Genomic DNA, 18,797 nt, shown 5'->3' with positions numbered 1-18,797 from the left:
TCAGATAAATACATTTTTTAAAAATTGAAAGAGTAGGGGAGTGAGATTAATTGCATAGCTCCACCAAAGTGCTGGCACAGGCATGATTTGAGTAATCCAATAAATAGGGGTCCTGCACATGTAGACAATAATGAGTGTTTGTGCGTCTATATCTTAAGCTATGCCATTGAGATCTCCTTCTAGCTCCTTTTAAGAGTTATGTGAATAGTCTACTGTGAAACTTATGAGTTATTAACTATCTTTGTCTTAAAACAGATAAGGGTATTTGACTTGTGAATTTTCAATCTGAAATATGCATTAAATGTTCCAAAGAAGAATTCTAATGGCTAATTGCACAAATCCTTCTTTCCACTTTTACTAAATGAGAGACTTTCCCTATGTCCCCACCTCTCCCAGAAAATGTAGTTGTGCATACATCAACATGAATTAGAGCTCTCTCAAGGTTGTTTTCACGATTTATGTTTCAAGTGATTTGGATAATTCTGTTTCCCATCTCCCCCTCTCTGTGTTGTGTAGCTTTGATAAGAACTTATGGCATCAGAAACTCCTAACTAACAAATTATAACCCAGAAATTACAACACAATGTTGGTAGCAGTCAGGTCAAGCAGCATCTGAGGTGAAAGAATCTGAGGCTTGATACTCACTGGGGTTGGGTCTCAGAGCAGGAAGGGAAGGAGTTATGGTCAGACAGAAGGACAGGTTTCCCCAAATACCTTGGAGTTTTTTTTAAACAGATTCCTGCTGGAAGCCAGTTTGATTGATGAGCTGGGTTGTCTGCTGAGCGGGGAAGTTCTCCAAGAAAGGCTTCAGCCCAGGCTCAGGTAAATTGTGTGGTTATTGGGGATGGAAAACTAGATAAAGTGTAGGTAGGAGGATTGGAGATTGCAAGGGAGGGATGTTGTTATCAGAGGGAGAGTCTGAGGTGGGAGGAATCATTTACTGCAGGGCAGGTGGGAGGAACATCAGGAGAAATAGTCAAGGTGGGCGGCTGTGGTTTGCAGCTTTGGCATCTAGAGACTGGAGGAAACACTCTGCTTTTCCTGGCCCACAAGCAATGCTAGAAATAAACTTAACTGATGAATCTGGCTGCTCTTGCCTCCTTTCACCTGCTAAGTTTCCCTAGAGCCAGGAAACCCAGCTGACTGTGTTTACAAATGAAGCACTTCTAAATTGGAAGCACACAAGCTCTTTCTTAAAAAAAAGTTCCAATGACTGACCTGCCACCTGTGAACTGATTGGTTCACCCACAACTTATCTTGCCTCTGTTAAAACCAGAAATGGCCATGTCCGAGCTTGGGGTTGGTTCTTGTTTCAGATTTTTAACATTTTAGCCTCCCACTCAACCAAAACCCCTGTTTTGGGAGGTTAAAATTACCCCCAGAGTTAGCATTTCAGGTGAATGACTTTTTACCAGAACTGGAAGAAGTTTAAGCTGAGAGAATTGGAAGCCAGTGTTGTCTGTTTGGTAATGCACTGTAATAAAACTTTTTATATTTCACTAATCTAAAAAACATACACTTTTTTTTAATATGCTACTTGTATGAACATATATATCTGCAAAAACCATTGTTTTGCATTTTGAACTTTTTGAGCTGGTTTCTTGATAACCCAATGAAGTTTGACTCCGACATGATTTATGGCCTCTTGCTTTGTGTCGCAAAGCCAAAAACAATGTTCCCCTTGTCAAATAATGTGTCTCGTTCCTTCAGTTGACAGAATTCTCAGGTGGCACTGTGCTTTTACCCAATACATTGTATGCCTTAAAGGAAATATCTACTCTGCTGTTGGTACCATCTTGTTTGGTATTTCAACTTGCTTCCCCAATCCTAAAAGTGTTGTATCATGCTTGCCTGCACCTTCCAGCAGGGTGACTAGGTGAGAATGAGCATTATGAACCCTAGCTCCCGCCCCTCCCCTACCCAATCCTCTACACTTGTGGTTTTTAACATACCACTCCAGGTAGCTTATCTAATCTTGAGCTGTTGTTGATGGGCATAATTTTAACACTGGCCTAACAATACTAATATTATAGAGGCCTTGCCTCATTATGCATGATTAGAAGCACTGAAATGAAGACCACACTTTACTTTGATGTCACTGGAGCAGGAGCTTATGGTGTCTTAGCAAGGGAGCTTAGATGGATAATATCTGCTGCTGCAGATAAGGGGGAGGGGACGTCCTTGGCCTGCTGCAATGTTCCAGTGAAGCCAACACAAGCTGGAGGAGCAGCACCTCATCTTCCAGTTAGGCACTTTACAGCCTTCTGGACTGAGCATTGAGTTCAACAGCTTCAGACCATGAACTCTCTTGTCCATCCTCACCCCTTTTTCATCCCTTTTTTCAATATTCATTTTAATTTTTTATCCACTTTTAAAATTTTTTATTTATTTTAATTTTTATTCATGTATTCATTGTTTTATCCCCACTTTTTATCCTATTTTCAATCTATTTTCCCCACCACCATCCCCTCCCCCCACCCCAGCATTTTCTGTTTTTGTTTCAGATTTCCAGCATCCGCTGTATTTTGCTTTTATCTGAGTTGATTGTGACAGTGGGTTGTCTGGTAACCTTCGGAATGTGACAAATACCTGGAATTACTTTCACAGTTGACATTAGTGTTGAAACCTAAGAGAAGGTGTTTTATTCTGATATACTGAAGGAAGAGCGTTATCAATCTGAAACCTGAACAGCTTTGTCGTAGTCACAAACTAGGTGCCGGTATGACTGTGACATGCTTAGCTGTCTCATGTCCAATAATATCTGTACAGCAGTGGCTGGACAACGCTCTGCTTCTGACAGTAGTTTTCTTACTCTTTTTATCATGACAGTTCTGGTAATTATCAGGTTGGGTTTTTTTTAACGGAAGTTTAACTGTATATTTGAAAACCTGGAGCTCAACTTATTTCAAAGTGGCAAAAAGGCTTGTACTATTCCAAGGCACCACAATGCAATAAAAACTTACTGCTTTCTCTCTCTCTCTCCCTCCCACTCTGCTTTTTCTCACCTTCCTTCACTTCAGAGGTTTTTACTGGTTTTGTGGTGATATAACCAAACAGTGAACTGATAATCTGATCTGTCAGTGATGTCCTTTGCAGTGTTAAAATGTAAAAGTTTTAAGACATGATTTCCATTATTTGAAGAAACTTTGTCTGGCACCAGTCGACTAATGCAGATAAGCTGGTTTTGATTCTTGTCGTTTTATTGTTTAATTTTTACTGTTGACATTGTTAGTTGCTCTGTCTGAAGACTGATCCATAATTTCTTCTCAAAACATAAAGCTTATTCAAACAAGAGCAAGCAGTTCCTGTGATAAAAACAAGAAACTACTGCGGATGCTGGAAAGTAAGGTGTCAGAGGAATCACGGATGTAGGTGGGAAGGGACTGGACAAGGGGAGAGAGAAGGGAGTCAAGATAACGAGAAATGAGTTCTGTGGGGCAGGAACAGGCTGACACAATCGGTCTTCCGGGACAGTCCTGTTTGTGGATTTTGGGTAGGAGGTAGAAGAGGTTGGGCGACTATCAGGTTGGAAGCTGTGGGAGGAAGATCTCTAGAGGAGATGAGGTCAGTGACAGTCCTGGAAACGATGGCTTGATGTTCAGTGGTGGGGTCATGGTCCAGGGAGAGGTAGGAGGAAGTGTCTGCGAGTTGACGCTCAGCCTCCGCGAGGTAGAGGTCAGTGCGCCAGACAACAACAGCACCACCCTTATCAGCGAGCATTTCCCCTAACTTAGTCTACTGCATTTGTTGCTCCCCATGCGGTCTCCTCTACATTGGAGAGACCAAACGCAAACTGGGCGACCGCTTTGCAGAACACCTGCGGTCTGTCCGCAAGAAAGACCCAAACCTCCCTGTCGCTTGCCATTTTAACACTCCACCCTGCTCTCTTGCCCACCTGTCTGTACTTGGCTTGCTGCATTGTTCCAGTGAAGCCCAATGCAAACTGGAGGAACAGCACCTCATCTTTCGACTAGGCACTTTACAGCCTTCCGGGCTGAATATTGAATTCAACAACTTTAGTTCTTAAACTCCCTCCCCCATCCCCACCCCCTTTCCGTTTCTTCCCCCGCCCTTTTGTTTTTTCCAATAATTTATATAGATTTTTCTTTTCCCACCTATTTCCAGTATTTTTAAATCTATAACTAATACCTTGTTAGTCTTTCCACCCCACCCCCACTAGAGCTGTACCTTGAGTGTCCTGCCATCCATTCTGAATGAGCACATTTTCTTAGATAATATCACCACCTTCAACACCTCTTTGTTCCTCTTGTCTGTGACATCTTTTGATTATCTGCTCCTATCACTGCTTGCTTGTCCCTACAACCACCGCCCCCCCCCAACCCCCAACTTCTCTCCACCCCTCCCCCCCCCCACCTTAAACCAGCTTATATTTCACCCCTCTCCTAACTTTACTCAGTTCTGCTGAAGGGTCATGAGGACTCGAAACGTCAACTCTTTTCTTCTCCGCCGATGCTGCCAGACCTGCTGAGTTTTTCCAGGTAATTCTATTTTTGTTCAAGTAGTTCCTGTGTTTCCTAAGTGGGGCTCTCCTTTCTTTCAGTGGGCAGGATTTTCCACACTTGCCCGCCGCCGGCATCGTCCGGTCCCGCCGCAAGTCAATGGACTTCTGGCTGGGACGCCGCCTCGCCCGCGGCGGGTCCTGCCCATGACGGGGCCGGAAAATCCCGGCCAATATCTTTTACCTTAAATTTACATAAACTGGGTGTTTAAGCTATGACAGGTATTGTTTTGTAAGTGGCCATGAGGGAAAGATTGATTTGTATTGTGAATATGCGTAACTTGTTTTGTGGACAGTTCTGTCTAATTGCTGCAAAGAGAGGCTTGATAAACTGAACTCAATTTTTCTTGAGCTCCAGAAGGTCAGATCTGCTAATCTCCAACAGAGAATTTTTTGTTGCTATCATTGCAGCAGCCATGAATCCCGCTGTTAAACTGTTGTAAATACAAGAGAGCGGGGTAGAATAACTTCACACACAATTGCACAGAAGGAGGCCATTGAGTCACTTATGTCCGCGACAGTTCTCCGTTGGAGCACTTTACCGAGTGCCACTTTCCTACCTTCTCTCGGTAGCCCTGAAAATTGCCTCTTAACTGCTTTGATTGAAACTGCCTCCACCACACTCTCCAGAACCTAACCTCTCATTGCGTGGAAAAAGTTTCTCCTTATTTCTCCACTGCTTCTTTTGCCAGTTACCTTAAATCTGTGCCTTCTTGCACTCAATCTTTTCACCAATAGGAAAAGTTTTTCCTTACCTGCTCTGTCCAGACCTCTCATGATTTTCATTAAATCTCCTCTCCATCCTCCCTTCTTCCCTGAGGAAAACTGTCCCAAAATCTCCAATCTATCTACGTAACTGAAGTTCCCCATCCTTGGGACCATTCTCGTGAATCTTTTCTGCCTCTTGTTATGATCCCATTTGATGTTAATACTTGACAAGACAGATCCCAGAGTGAAACGTGGCTTGGTAGATCCTAACTTTGTTTCTTTTAGAAACTGTGGAGGTCAGTTACTGAATACATTCACAAAATTCTGCCAGTATACTTCTAACACACAGAATAAAACGCTTATTAAACAAGAAAAAATGAACTATATTACACTCGACAAAAATGTTGGAAAGATTTCAATATAGATACCAGAAAATGGTGCAAACACTCTATTCCTTTTATCCCAGTATTCCCTGGTGACACAAAACCCCAGTGAAGATTTACCACTGTCTCACCAAGGCTTCTTGCTTCGGTTAGCTCAGTTTCAAACAGTTTTCTTCTAGCTGGCTTCTGAACATTCAGTAGATGCTTTTCTTCAGCTGGTACCTCTCCCTGAGACACCCCAAAATCGTAATCTACACTCACTATTACTCCAACTTCAGAACAAACACATGAGTTCCCTAAACTCATCCCTGGCAGGCTTACAGGATTTCTTAATAGAGAGGTTAACCTTCTACATGCGCTTTCTGGTATACACACATTAACTGCCTGCCATTCTGTGTTTCCCTGTCTCCCTCTCTCTCTCTCTCTCTCTCTGGCTCTCTCTTTCTCTCTCTCTCTCTCTCTCTCTCTCTCTCTCTCTCTCTCTCTCTCTCTCTCTCTCTCTCTCTCTCTCTCTCTCTCTCTCTCTCAGTGGAATCATCCCAGACTTGCACTAAGTGCAGTTGTGGGCAGGTACCTGCCGGCCACAATGATGGGTTTTCAAGGAATGGATGGAGCTGAGGAACTGGCTTGCTGAGGATGTCAGTCCCTTGATAGAGTTCCCTATGAACCAACATAGGAATCATTAGTGCATGGCAGGAGAGTCAAAAGCAGGAGAGAGAGCATTCACACTTGTGTTGATGGAGGGATGATGTGGTGCAGGATCCCCACGTGGGTGTTCGCCACTGACCTCACCATCACCACAGGCAGGGTCCACATCCTCACCAGTCAGCACGACGGCATGCTCCTCAAAGTGAGTGAGGAACCTAATGTGGGCCACTCCACCCCATTCTGGAACCTCTCCGTGCTGATGTGAGCCAGCTTCTCCTGCATGGGAACAGATGGAGAGAGTGTGAGCAAGACACATGGCACTGCGTGGAATGTTTGTGTAGTGAACAGCGCCATGGACAGAATGAGGATGTGAGCTCCAGAGGATATGAGCCTGATGGGGATGTGAGGGTGTGTGAGAGAGTTAAGAGGTGTTGTTCCTTGAGGTGCGAGATGTGTGATGGGTTTGTGATCATGTGAGTTGAGAGTGATCAGAAGAATGAGATACCCTGGTGGAAGGGATAAGGCCATTCATCCTGTAGTGGTACTGGGTGGCTGTTCTCTTTTGCAGGGCATTGGCACTGACCACCGCTACCACTGCCTGCCATGCTGGATTGGTGATGCCACTGCCCATCTTGCAGCCAAAGTTGGGGAGAAGATATCACAGTGGGCCTCCATGGTGTCCAAATTGCATTCCAGTGACACGTCATTAAACCTAGGAGCTGCAGTCTTTTTGCCTTTCGTGGACATCTTCCCTGTAGTAGTTGTGGGCTGGAAGCACAAAGATGTGTGTGCAGGGCTGGATTTTAAACATGGCGCCTGGCATGATGAAGTGGTGAAATGATGGCGCAGCGGGCAAATGAGAACCCACCCGCCATGGAAAAGGCGTGTTTCCCAGGAATGCATAAGTAATGCGGCAGGTTTGGGATTCTCTCGGGTTCAAGTTCAAGCTTTTTCATTTTCATTACTTTTCCCTTTTCCAATTTGAGCTTTTTCATTTCCATTTATTTTGCTCTTTCTCTTTCTTTCCCCTTTCTTTCCAATTCAATTTTTAAAATTTCTCTTTCTTTTTTTTACCTCCAATTCAAGTTTCTTCAGTTCCTTTTTTTCTGAGTTCAAGCTTCTGCTTTTCTCTATCTCTATCTCAAGCTGCTTAATTTGCAAATGAATCTTAGCTAACTCTAGCTGTGATATATCAATTTCAGGTTTCCCTCCTTCTAATTCTAAATGCTGGGCTATTGCTTTAATTATATCACCCTTATGAAATCCTGCCTTTATTTTGCATGCAATTTATCTGCTAACTCTCTTAGCGTAACCTTATTCAAGGATTTCAAAAATTTACTGTTACTACTTCTACTCCCAGAAAAACCTTAATAGTCAGTCATTTTTGAATTCCAACCTGTGTAATATACTTCACAGCAAATCCTGTTCTTATGCCCAGTATCTCCACTTACTTGTTTCTCTAAGGATTCACAGATCCCGCCAAAATTCAAGGAGTTTTGATCCTGCACGATCTCCCACTTTATGATCACAGCTGATGTTAATACTGGGCAAGTCAGATCCCAGAGCGAAACTTGGCTTGGTAGATCCTAACTTTATTTTTTTTCTTTAGAAACCGTGGAGGTAAGCTATTGAACACATTCACAAGAGTCTGCCAGTATACTTTTAACACAAAGAATAGGATGTTTATTAAACAAGAAAAAATGAGCTATGTTATACTAGGCAAAAAGGTTGGAAAATTTTCAATACAGATACCGTAAAATGATTCAAATTCTCCCTGTTCCTTTTATCCCAGCAAACCTTACAGATCCAAAACCCAGTGAAGATTTACCACTGTTTCAATGCCAAGGTTTGATTGGATTAGCTCAGTTTCAACAGTCTTCTTCCAGCTGACTTCTGAGTATTCACTAGATGCTTTTCTTCAGCTCATACCTCTCCCTGAGACACCCAAATACCGTAATCTACACTCACTATTACTTCAACTTCAGACCAAACATGAGTTCCCTAAACTTAGTCCACCTGGAAGGCTTTTAAGATTTCTTAATAGAGAGATTAGATCTTCTGCCTGCACTTTCTGGTATACACACACTAACTGCCCGCCCTTCTGTATTTCCCTGCCTCTGTGTGTCTCTGAACCCCTGTCACTAGGCAACAGCACAGCTTTTTCTACTTGTTTTTAAACTTCACTAGTCTACTTAAGCCTTTGGAACCCACCTCTTCATTTCAAGAGTTGTAAAACCTCATTAAGATGCAGGTATACAAACAGGGCTGCAGACTTCCTGGCACCCAGCTTACAAAAACCTCTAAATGAAACTATAACCAGATTTCACCCTTTCTTAACACCCAAATACAAAATATAAATTAAACTTAAAGCTGTGCATTGTTCCTAACACTTTCTCCAATACATTCACATCTTTTTGTGGTGTCCAGAACTGGATGTAGTACTCCAGTTGAGGCCAAACCAGTCTTCTATACAAGTTTAACGTCCTTGCTTTTGTACTCTGTGCCCCTATTAATAACGCCTAGGGTGCTTTATTTACTGCTCTATCAAACTATTCTGCCACTTCCCGTGATTTATGTACATATATCCAGGTCCCTCTGCACCTGCACCCCCTTTTTAGAATTGCCCCTCTGCATTCTTCCCACCAAAATGAATTTCTTCAAACTTCTCTGCATTGAATTTCACCTGCCACATATCTGTCCATGCCACCAAACTGCCTATGTCCTTTTGAAGTTTACCACTATCCTCTTTATAATTCACAATGATTCAAAGTTTCATACCGTTCACAAATTTTGAAAGTGTTCCTTGTATACCAAGGTCTAGGTCATTAATATATATCAGGAAAAGCAAGGATCCCAGCGCCAACTGCAAGCCTTCCTTCAATCCGAAAAACACCTGTTAACCACTACTCTCGGTTTCTTGTCACTCAGCCAATTTCGTATCCATGGGTAGAATTTCGTCCTTGGCATGTGGGCTCAGCGGGGGAAGGTGGGGGCGGTTGGGAACCCGCGATCGGGCCCAGAAGGCAATTTCACGCTGGCGGGCTGATTGAGGCCCACCCAGCATGAAATGCGAGCAGCAGCGCTGAGTGTTGCCTGTGCGGGGAGAGGAGTGTGAACCAGGCAAGCACAGCTTTCACACACGCACGTGAGTGCGCACTACATAATCTCCCTGAGGCAGCATTTAATTGATTTCGGATAAAAAATTAAAGATCTTATAAATGTTATGACACATGTCCCCTCATGTGACTCTGTCACATGAGCGGGGACATGTTTTCAATTCAAGTGTAAAATTTTTACGTGATTCTTATTTACTTTAGGAAACCTCATCCCACCCGTGGATGAGGTTTCCTGAAAAATGTAAAGGCCGCTTGGCTTTTTCGTCTGCCCGCCAACTGTTAGGTTGGATGGGCAGCATAAATTTGAATTCAATTAACTTTTTAATAGCCTTAATGGGCCTTTTAATTGTTGGCAGGCACGCTACTGACTACGGCGTGCGCCCGCCGAACGAAATATTGTGGGACTGTGCGATAATGTGAGGATGCTCGCCCGCCATCATTGCGTGTCATTTTATACTCGGCCGGGTCGTGCACGTGCACGTCCACCGAGCATAATTTTCTGCCACATGTTGCTACTGTCCCTTTTATTCAGTGAGCTAAACTTTGCCCACATGTCAGTTGTGCAGCGTTTTATCAAATGCCTTCTCGAAGTTCATGTACACCACATCAACAGCATTACCCCTATCAGCCTTCCCTGATACCTCTTCAAAAAAACTCCAACAATTCGCTATACTAGATTTGCCCTTTAAAATCCGTGCTGTGTTTCCTTAATTAACCCGCATTTGTCCAAGTGACTATTAATTTTGTCCCAAGTTTTCGTTTCTTGAAGCTTCCCCACCACCGTGGCAAAGTGACTTGCCTGTAAGTTGCTGGGCTTGCCAATACACCCCATTTTGTACAAGAGTGTAATATTTGCAATTCTCTAGTCCTCTGGCACCACCACCACCATCATCCCAAAGTCTTAGGAAGACTGGAAAATTGTGGTGAGTGCCGCCACAATTTCCACTCTCGCTTCCCTCAGCATTCTTGGATGCATCCCATCTGGTTCTAGTGCTTTATCAACTCTTAAGTACAGGCAGCCTATCCAATAGCTTCTCCTGATCAATTTTAACCCCTTAAATATCTGAATTACCTCCTTTTTTACCATGGCCTGCAGTGTCATGCTCTTTGGTAAAGATAGATTTAAAGTATTCATTTAATACCTCAATCATACCCCTGACTCCATATGTAAACCCCATTTTTTGCCTCTGAATGTCCCTGATTGTCACCGCTCTACCTTTTACCACCCTTTTACCATTTATATGCCTATAGAAGACTTTGGGATCCCCTTTTATGTTTGCCATCAGTCTCTTTTTATGCTCTCTCTTTGCTTCTCTGGTATGTGTTTTCACTTCCTGTCTGAACCTTCAATATTCAGCCTGGTTCTCAGTTGTATTGTCCAACTGATGTTTGTCATTAGCATACTTTTTCTTCTTAATCTACATCTCTTTTGACATCCAGGGAGCTCTGGATTCATTTGCCCTACCTTTCCACTTTGTGGAATGGACCATGTCTGTGTCCAAACTACCTCTTCTCTAAAAGCAGCCCATTGTTCAAATACCGTTTCGCCTGCCGTGCCTCCTTACTTTTTGGACTGGAAACGTGTTGCTGCAGAAAACTTTCCTGAATGCACACTGGGAACTCTTGCCCTTCTCTGCCCTTTACAATATACTACTATGATCCCAGTCTGTATTGGATAATTGAAGTCACCCATAATAACTACTCTATAATTTTTGCACTTCCCTCTAATTTCCTTGCAAAATTATTTCTCTACATCTTTCCCACTGATTGGTGGCCTATAGGCTACACTGAGCAATGTAATTGGACCTTCTTTGTTCTTTAGCTCCAGCCAAATAGATTCTGTCCTTGACCCCTCTGGAACATCCTCTCTCTCCAGTACTGCAATGTTCTTCTTAATCAATACTGCCGCTCCTCTCCTTTTCCTTCCTTTCCTATCTTTCCTGAACACCTTGTAACCAGGAATATTTAACATCCAAACCTGTGATTCTTTAAGCCAGGTTTTGGTTATAGCCGCAACATCATATTTCCATATGGCAATCTGTACCTGTATATCACCAATCTTATTTACCACACTCCTCACATTCACATAAATGCACATTAACCCTAATTGCTTTCTCCTGTTCTGTTCCTATCTAACATGAAACTATTCCCTTCTTCAGCACTGCCCAGTCTTCTAACTTTATGCACCTTATTCCTCTTTTCTATTTCTATATGTTGGTGCCCATCCTCCTACCAATTTAGTTTATATCCTCCCCAACCATAATGGTGAACCTCCCCGTGAGGATGTTGGCCCCAGCCATGTAGAAGTGCAATCCATCTCTTTTGAATAGGTGCCTTTTGCCACATAACTGACCCAATGCCCAGGAACCTGAAGCCCTCCCACCTGCACCATGTTTCAAGCCACACACTGACACTCACTATCTTCCTATTCTTACTTTCGCAAGCACAGGGCACAGGGAGTAATCCAGAGATTACTACCTTTGAAGTCCTACGTTTTAACTGCCTCACCAGCTCTTGGAAATCTGACCATACAGCCCAGCAGCCTGCCCTCGCTGTCATTAGCACCAATGAGTATCACAACTTTTGGCTCACTCCCATCCCCTTGCAAAACATTCTGGATCCTCTCCATGACATCCTTTACCCTGGCACCAGGAAGGCAACACACAGTGAGAGACTCACGATGACGGATACAGAAATGCCTGTCTGTTCCCTGACTATGCAATATGCTATAATGATTGCATTTCGACACTCTGCTGTTCCCACCTATACAGTCCTTTAGTCATTGGTGCCATTGTCTGGGCTGCACTCCTTTAGGGTATCATCACTCCCAGCACTTTCTCTGTGGAGCTGCATCTTTCCTAAAAGAAATAAAAAGGCACATCCACATATGGGAAGCACAAACTTCCGCTTTCCACTTTCATTGCAATCCAGCACTAGAATGCTTAAGGATATTAAACGTAACGTAGTAAAACTCTGAGGGAATGAGGACAAGTATATAAAGTATGACATTTCTGAATAATCCTCCGCTTCACTCTACACAAGCCAAAAATTCAGTTTTCAGTATTTAAAATGAGAGGGTATTTTTCTTTATTTAAAAAAAACTTGAATTTCTACACACGTCACTTTTTGAAATCTATAAACCCCTCCAATAGAATACCACTTATGCTTAAGCTCTCAATGTTTCTCAGTTTTGTGGTAACTCCAACTGGAGGACAAGATTTTCCTTGCCCTCCACCTGCCCTCCCCAAAACTGTCTTGTGCAGTTACAATTTTTATCCTTCCACAAAGACACATCTAATTTGTTTAGTTGTACAGATTTTAATAACTTATGCCTTTTGGAAAGGGAATAAATTATTGTGCTATGGGGTGAAGAGATTTTGTAATATCAAAGGTATAAAAATGTAGCGTTATGGGGAAAGAGCACAGGAAGGATCAGGACTAATTGGATAGCTCTTTCAAAGATTCGGCACAGGCACAATGGGCCGAATGGCTTCCTTCTGTGTTGTGCGGTTCTATAAAGGTCAGATATGATAATGCTGTAAGAGTAAGAGACAAACAAATAATGGGCCGAGAATAGAGTCAGCTGGTGAAGCTGGCTTAGTTTGTTTCTTGCTGGGAAGGAGATGGCTATGTGTCTGGCCTACTCGTGCCCAATATTCTATTTTGAAGGTCACTTTATCACTGAAGCCTGGATGTATTTGAGTTCCAGCTTGCAACACCTACACAACCTTCTGCTTTTGGGCTTCTGTAGGGAAATTCATGTTTATAATTAGGTATATAATCCTGTTTTAATGGCCTTTGATCAAATATTTATGTTTTTTTTGTATCTGTTGCTGCTGTTTTGTTGACTGCTTTGTTTTTCTTTCTTTAATTTTTTTTATTGCATCCAACAGATTTGTTTTGTCTTCTGACAGAATCTGTTCTGTGAGTAGATGACAGATTGCTCTGATACAGCTGGGTTATTCTAATATTGGGACCCCAGGGAGAGGAAGAGTTGGGGGGGATGCAGCATTTCTGCCTGAGAGTAGGGTGTATCCTGAAATAGATGGACTCTTGTCTGCACGAGGATTTTTATTATTCCATCGCAAGCATTTTATTTGCTGAGCAAAGTCCCAACACTTAAAAGTGTACGTGACAATAAACAACGTAAAATTGTAGCATGATAAGTGGTTATGGATTTTGTTCACAGAATAAACTAGATGATGAATGCTATGTTACATTCATTACCTCTGTTTGTATGGCCTGAATTTTTCAGGTGGTGGGCGGGCTCAGCGGGGGTGGTCGTGGAGCCGATCGCCGCCTGCGATCAGCTCCGCGCTGCCATTTTATGCTGGCAGGCCAATTAAGGCCCACCCAGCGTAAGACACGAGCCGTAGTGCTCAGCACTACTTGTGCGGGCAGGGGGAGGAGAGAGAATTGGGGCCAGCACTCTTTCGTGCATGTGCGCGAAAGAGCGCTTCAATCTCCCCAAGGCACAGAGCTGCCTCAGGGAGATTGAATCGCTATTGTAAATAATGAATAAAAGGCTCAAAAATTTATTTAAACATGTCCCCTCATGTGACTGTATCATATGAGATGGGACATGTTTTTATATTTATGAAAAACGTTTAGGAAACCTCATGGCGCTCGTGGATGAGGTTTCCTAAAAAGCGCAAAGGCCGCTTGACTTTTTGCTTGCCCGTCAACCTTAAGGTTGGATGGGCAGCATTGACAATTACCTTAATCAGTTCCTTAATGGCCTTAATAGGCCATTTACATACCGGCGGGCGTGCAGCCGACTCCAGCGCGTGCCCACCGACTGAAACATCGTGCATCATTTTACATGCCAGGCCTGCCCCCACATGCCGACTGAAAAATCGTGCCCTATGAGTTTGAAAACACTACCACTAGCATATTACTTATGTTTAGGTTTGAACTCTTTTTCATCCTGTACCATCTTCAAACATTTTCAGCACTAAAGTACATGCCTTAAATTTGAATGAGCAATTACATATACAGTATTTAAAGAATACTTTGACACAATTTTCTCCCCTGCCTCTGTCTCTGCATTGCAAGCTTTATCTTTGTTGCCATGTTGATTGCTTCCCTTTTCCTTTGAAGTCCCAGGATAATGATGCCCCACATGCTCTTCCTCCTCCTTGCATCCTCACTCTTGCCCAGCACTGCACAATGTCCAGCTTTTATTGAAGCAGTGGAATTACACATCTCCCTCACCTCTCAGTTCTTCTTTCCTACTTTAATCTTCAGGCTTTTAAACTAGACATCACTGACCCTCCATTATGTGATTTATCATTTTTTACTTTTAACTACAAAACAGAAAACAAGAGAGTTGGTGTTAAGGTTAGTTACTCAGACTAGAAAAAGGTGGGAAGTGAATCACCAGGATCGGTGCTTGGACTACTATTGTTCGCAATGTTCATAAATGATTTGGACTTTAATCGGGAAGTATAATTTCTAAATTTACAAATATAATAAGACTTGGATAAATTTGCAGAATGGGTGTGTAAGTGCAAAATGAATTTCAATATAGCTTCATGTAAGTGGTGCATTTTCATAGAAGGAATAAGGAGGCCACATACTGCTTGGAAAATGAGTCGAAATGGGATAGTGGAGCAGAGGGATCTGAGGGTCCGGCTACATAAGTCGTTAAAGTAATAATGTAGATTAATAAGGCCATTTAAAAAAAAAAGCAAAGCAGCATGGACTCATTAGGCCGAATGGCCTCCTTATGTGGCACAATGGCCCAAATCTTTGGGGCTGAATTTTCCCCCATCGAGGGGTTGTGCAGGGGTTGGTGGGAGTGAGCACGAACCCGATCGGCGCCCCCAGTTGGGTCCGCACCACCATTTTACGCGGGCGGGCAAATTAAGGCCCGCCCAGCGTGACGCTTGCCCGGAAGGGCTAAGCGCTCCCTGTGCGGGCAGGGGAGGATTTCCTGAGTCCGCGCATGTGCACGAAAGAGTGCAGAAATCTCCGGAGATTTGTTTAACTTTTAAACATCTGAATAAAGCAATTAAAAACTTTTAAAACATGTCCTCTCATGTGACAGTGTCACATGAGCTGGGACATGTCAATGAATTTTTAAAATAATTTTAATTGAATTTTTAAACAATTCATGAAACCTCATCCCGCCCATGGATGAGGTTTCATGAAAAATGCGAAGGCCGCCTGGGCACTTCGCCTGCCCGTCAACCTTAAGGTTGGATGGGCAGCTCATTTAACTATTTTAATTAGTTTTTAACAGGCCTTAATAGGCCTTTGATAGTTCAGTGGGTGTGCAGCCAAGTCGGCTGCACGCCCGCCAAACTGAAAATCTAAATGATGCACGGTGAAGTCAGGATGCCCACCCGACGTCACCACGCATCATTTTACACATCAGCAAGTGGGCCCCAACCCCGCTCGCCGACCAGAAAATTCTTCCCTTGGTCTCCAGATCGTCAGAGACAGAACGTATGATGGAAGATGTGCACCAGGACCCTGTGGAAGTCTTAAAGAGCTGATCTACATGAAAATTGCCCAGGAAGTTTAAACTTCGATGGGCTGATTCCCAGCTACCTGGGACCCTGTACGAATGTCTCCAATTCTGAGCTAGAGTCAGAGACTTGGAACAGATCCATGCGACTTACCTTGATAGTTACCCAAGAAATGTTAGACAGTTTAAAACCTGATCTAACACTTGGGTAACATCACAAAAAAACCCTGGAACCTCTTTGACCACCTGACTACCCTGCCTCCCTACCACTGGACCCTTAGCTACTTATTATATGGCAGCTCGTGCTGTAAAAAGGGGGTGTGTTCTCTGTGCTGATCATCATTGCTGGCCTGTCCATGGATTCCTGTGCTGAAAGATTTCTTCTGGATACTTCAGTGGAGATTTGGCCTTTTTAAATATACCTAGGGAAGTGGGTAGTTTTCTTTCTGATCAGCATTGGACTAGTGGTTCTGACTCTGCTTGCAAGATTTGGGCCATTGGCTCTATGATTCTAAAAGCACTGGTGTTTGTTTCTAGAAGGATAGAATTGGAAAAAGCAGAGAAATTATGTTCAACTTGTGTGGAACATTGGTTGGTTCACGTTTGGAATGCTGTGAACAGTTCTGGTCTCCATATTTTATATATATAAATAAAATGTACAGAGGCCATGACAGGGACGCAAATAAGATTTTCGAGGATGATACCAGAACGGAGAGATTATACGTATCAGGAAAGATTAAACAGGGTGGGACTGTTTTCTCTGGGAAAGAGAAGACAGAGGTTATGACAAAGGTCTTTGAGATTATGAGAAGGTTTGCTAGAATAGATATAAAGAAGATTTTCCACTTGTTGGGGAGACCAAAACTCGGTGTCGCAAATCTAAGATAATCACCAACAAATTCATTCTGCTGTAGCTGTATGATGTGGGAGCTGGCAGATTCCATTGCGAGCCACAGTGATCACATCTGCAGCAAGTGTTGGTTGCTGGAGGAACTCCAGCTCAGAATTGATGAGCTGGAGTCCGAGCTCTGGACGCTGCGGCACATCCGGGAGGGGGAGAGTTACCTGGACGGAGGCGGTCACACCCGGTAGATTAAGTACCTCAAGTTCGGTCAGTGGTCAGGGTCAGCAGGGTGTGACTGCAAGTGAGGCAGGTAGAGGGATCCTGTGTTCAGAAACAGAGGAGCCTCAGCTCTTGACCTTGTCCAACAGGTACGAGGTACTTGCTCCCTGTGTGGATGATGAAGAGGGCTATAGGGAGGATGAGCCAGCTGACCACGGCACCATGGCACAGGAAGCCATTCAAGAGGGGGGAGCAAAAAGGCAAGTGGTAGTTGTAGGGGATTCTATAATTAGGGGAATTCATAGCATCCTTTGTAAGCAGGATCGAGAGTCCCGCATGGTATGTTGCCTGCCCGGTGCCAGGGTGAGGGACATCTCTGACCGGCTTGAAAGGATATTGGAGAGGGAGGGGGAGGATCCAGTTGTTGTGGTCCACGTCGGGACAAATAGCATAGGTAAGACTAGGAAAGAGGACCTGTTTGGGGATTATCAGGAACTAGGAACTAGGAACCTCAAGGGTGATAATCTCCGGATAACTACCCGAGCCACGTGCAAATTGGCATAGGGACGTGAGAATAAGGGAAGTAAACACGTGGATAAAGGAGTGGTGCGGGAAAGAGGGGTTCCATTTCGTGGGGCACTGGCATCAGTATTGGAACAGGAGGGATCTGTACCGTTGGGATGGTCTCCACCTGAACTGATCTGGGACCAATGTTCTAGTGAAAAGGGTAAATAGGGTGGTCAACAGGACTTTACACTAGAAAGTTGGGGGGGGGAGGGAAGGGTAAAACTCCAAGAAGTATGACTAATGGGAAACAAAGCAGCAGGTTAGCATGTGGGGGGGTGGATTCAACTTCATGGAAAATTATGAAAAAACTGAAAAGAAAGGAGAGCCCAGGAGAGGCTATTAAAGTCCCCAGAACACAAAATAGGACAGAGTGTTTGGAAAGGGCTAGGAATCTAACTTCAAGCACATCAGATAAAGGGACAACAATGAGAAAGGGGACGGGAAATACAGGACTGAAGGTGTTGTATCTGAATGCACGCAGTATACGAAATAAGGTAAATGAGCTTGTGGTGCAGATTGAGATTGGCAGGTATGACGTGGTGGGCATTGCGGAGACATGGCTGCAAGGGGATCAGGACTGGGGGCTAAATATCCAAGGAAAGACATCCTATCGAAAAGATAGGCAGGTTGGCAGAGTGGGTGGGGTTGCTTTGTTAGTAAGAAATTAAATTAAATTGATAGCAAGAAATGATGTAGGGTCAGATGATGTAGAATCTGTGTGGGTAGAGTTGAGGAACCGCAAAGGTTAAGAAACCATAATGGGAGTTATGTACAGGCCTCCGAACAGTAATGGGGCACAAGATACACCAGGAGATAAAAAAGGCGTGTAGGAAAGGCAAGGTTACAGTGATCATGGGGGATTTCAATATGCAGGTAGACTGGGAAAATCAGGTTGGTAGTGGATCCCAAGAAAAGGAATTTGTAGAATGTCTACGAGATGGCTTTTTGGAGCAGCTTGTGGTGGAGCCCGCTAGGGAACAGGCAATTCTAGATTTAGTGATGTGTAATGAGGCAGATTTGATAAGGGAGCTTAAGGTGAAGGAACCCTTAGGAGGAAGTGACCATAATATGATAGAATTTACCCTGCAATTTGAGAGGAAAAAGCTGGAATCAGATGTAACGGTATTACAGTTGAATAAAGGCAACTACAGAGGCATGAGGGAGGAGCTGGCCAGAATTGACTGGGAGATGAGCCTAGCAGGGAAGTCAGTGGAACAGCAATGGCAGGAGTTTCTGGGAGTAATTTGGGAGACACAGCAAAAATTCATCCCTAGGAAGAAGAAGCATACTAAAGGGAGGACGAGGCAACCATGGCTGACGA

The 18,797-nt window shown here is 43.6% G+C and overlaps 1 protein-coding gene across 4 annotated transcripts in view; it reads left to right on the top strand.

The window, feature by feature from the left end:
• dpf3 (double PHD fingers 3) overlaps window positions 1-18,797 on the top strand; it is a 126,980-nt gene that overhangs the window by 44,759 nt on the left and 63,424 nt on the right. The gene's annotated exons all lie outside the window — the stretch shown is intronic.

Source organism: Cetorhinus maximus, chromosome 18, assembly GCF_964194155.1.
Source record: "Cetorhinus maximus chromosome 18, sCetMax3.hap1.1, whole genome shotgun sequence".
NCBI classification, from domain to species: domain Eukaryota; kingdom Metazoa; phylum Chordata; class Chondrichthyes; order Lamniformes; family Cetorhinidae; genus Cetorhinus; species Cetorhinus maximus.
The sequence above is the reverse complement of the archived record's forward strand: the minus strand, read 5'-3'. Positions and strand labels throughout refer to the sequence as shown.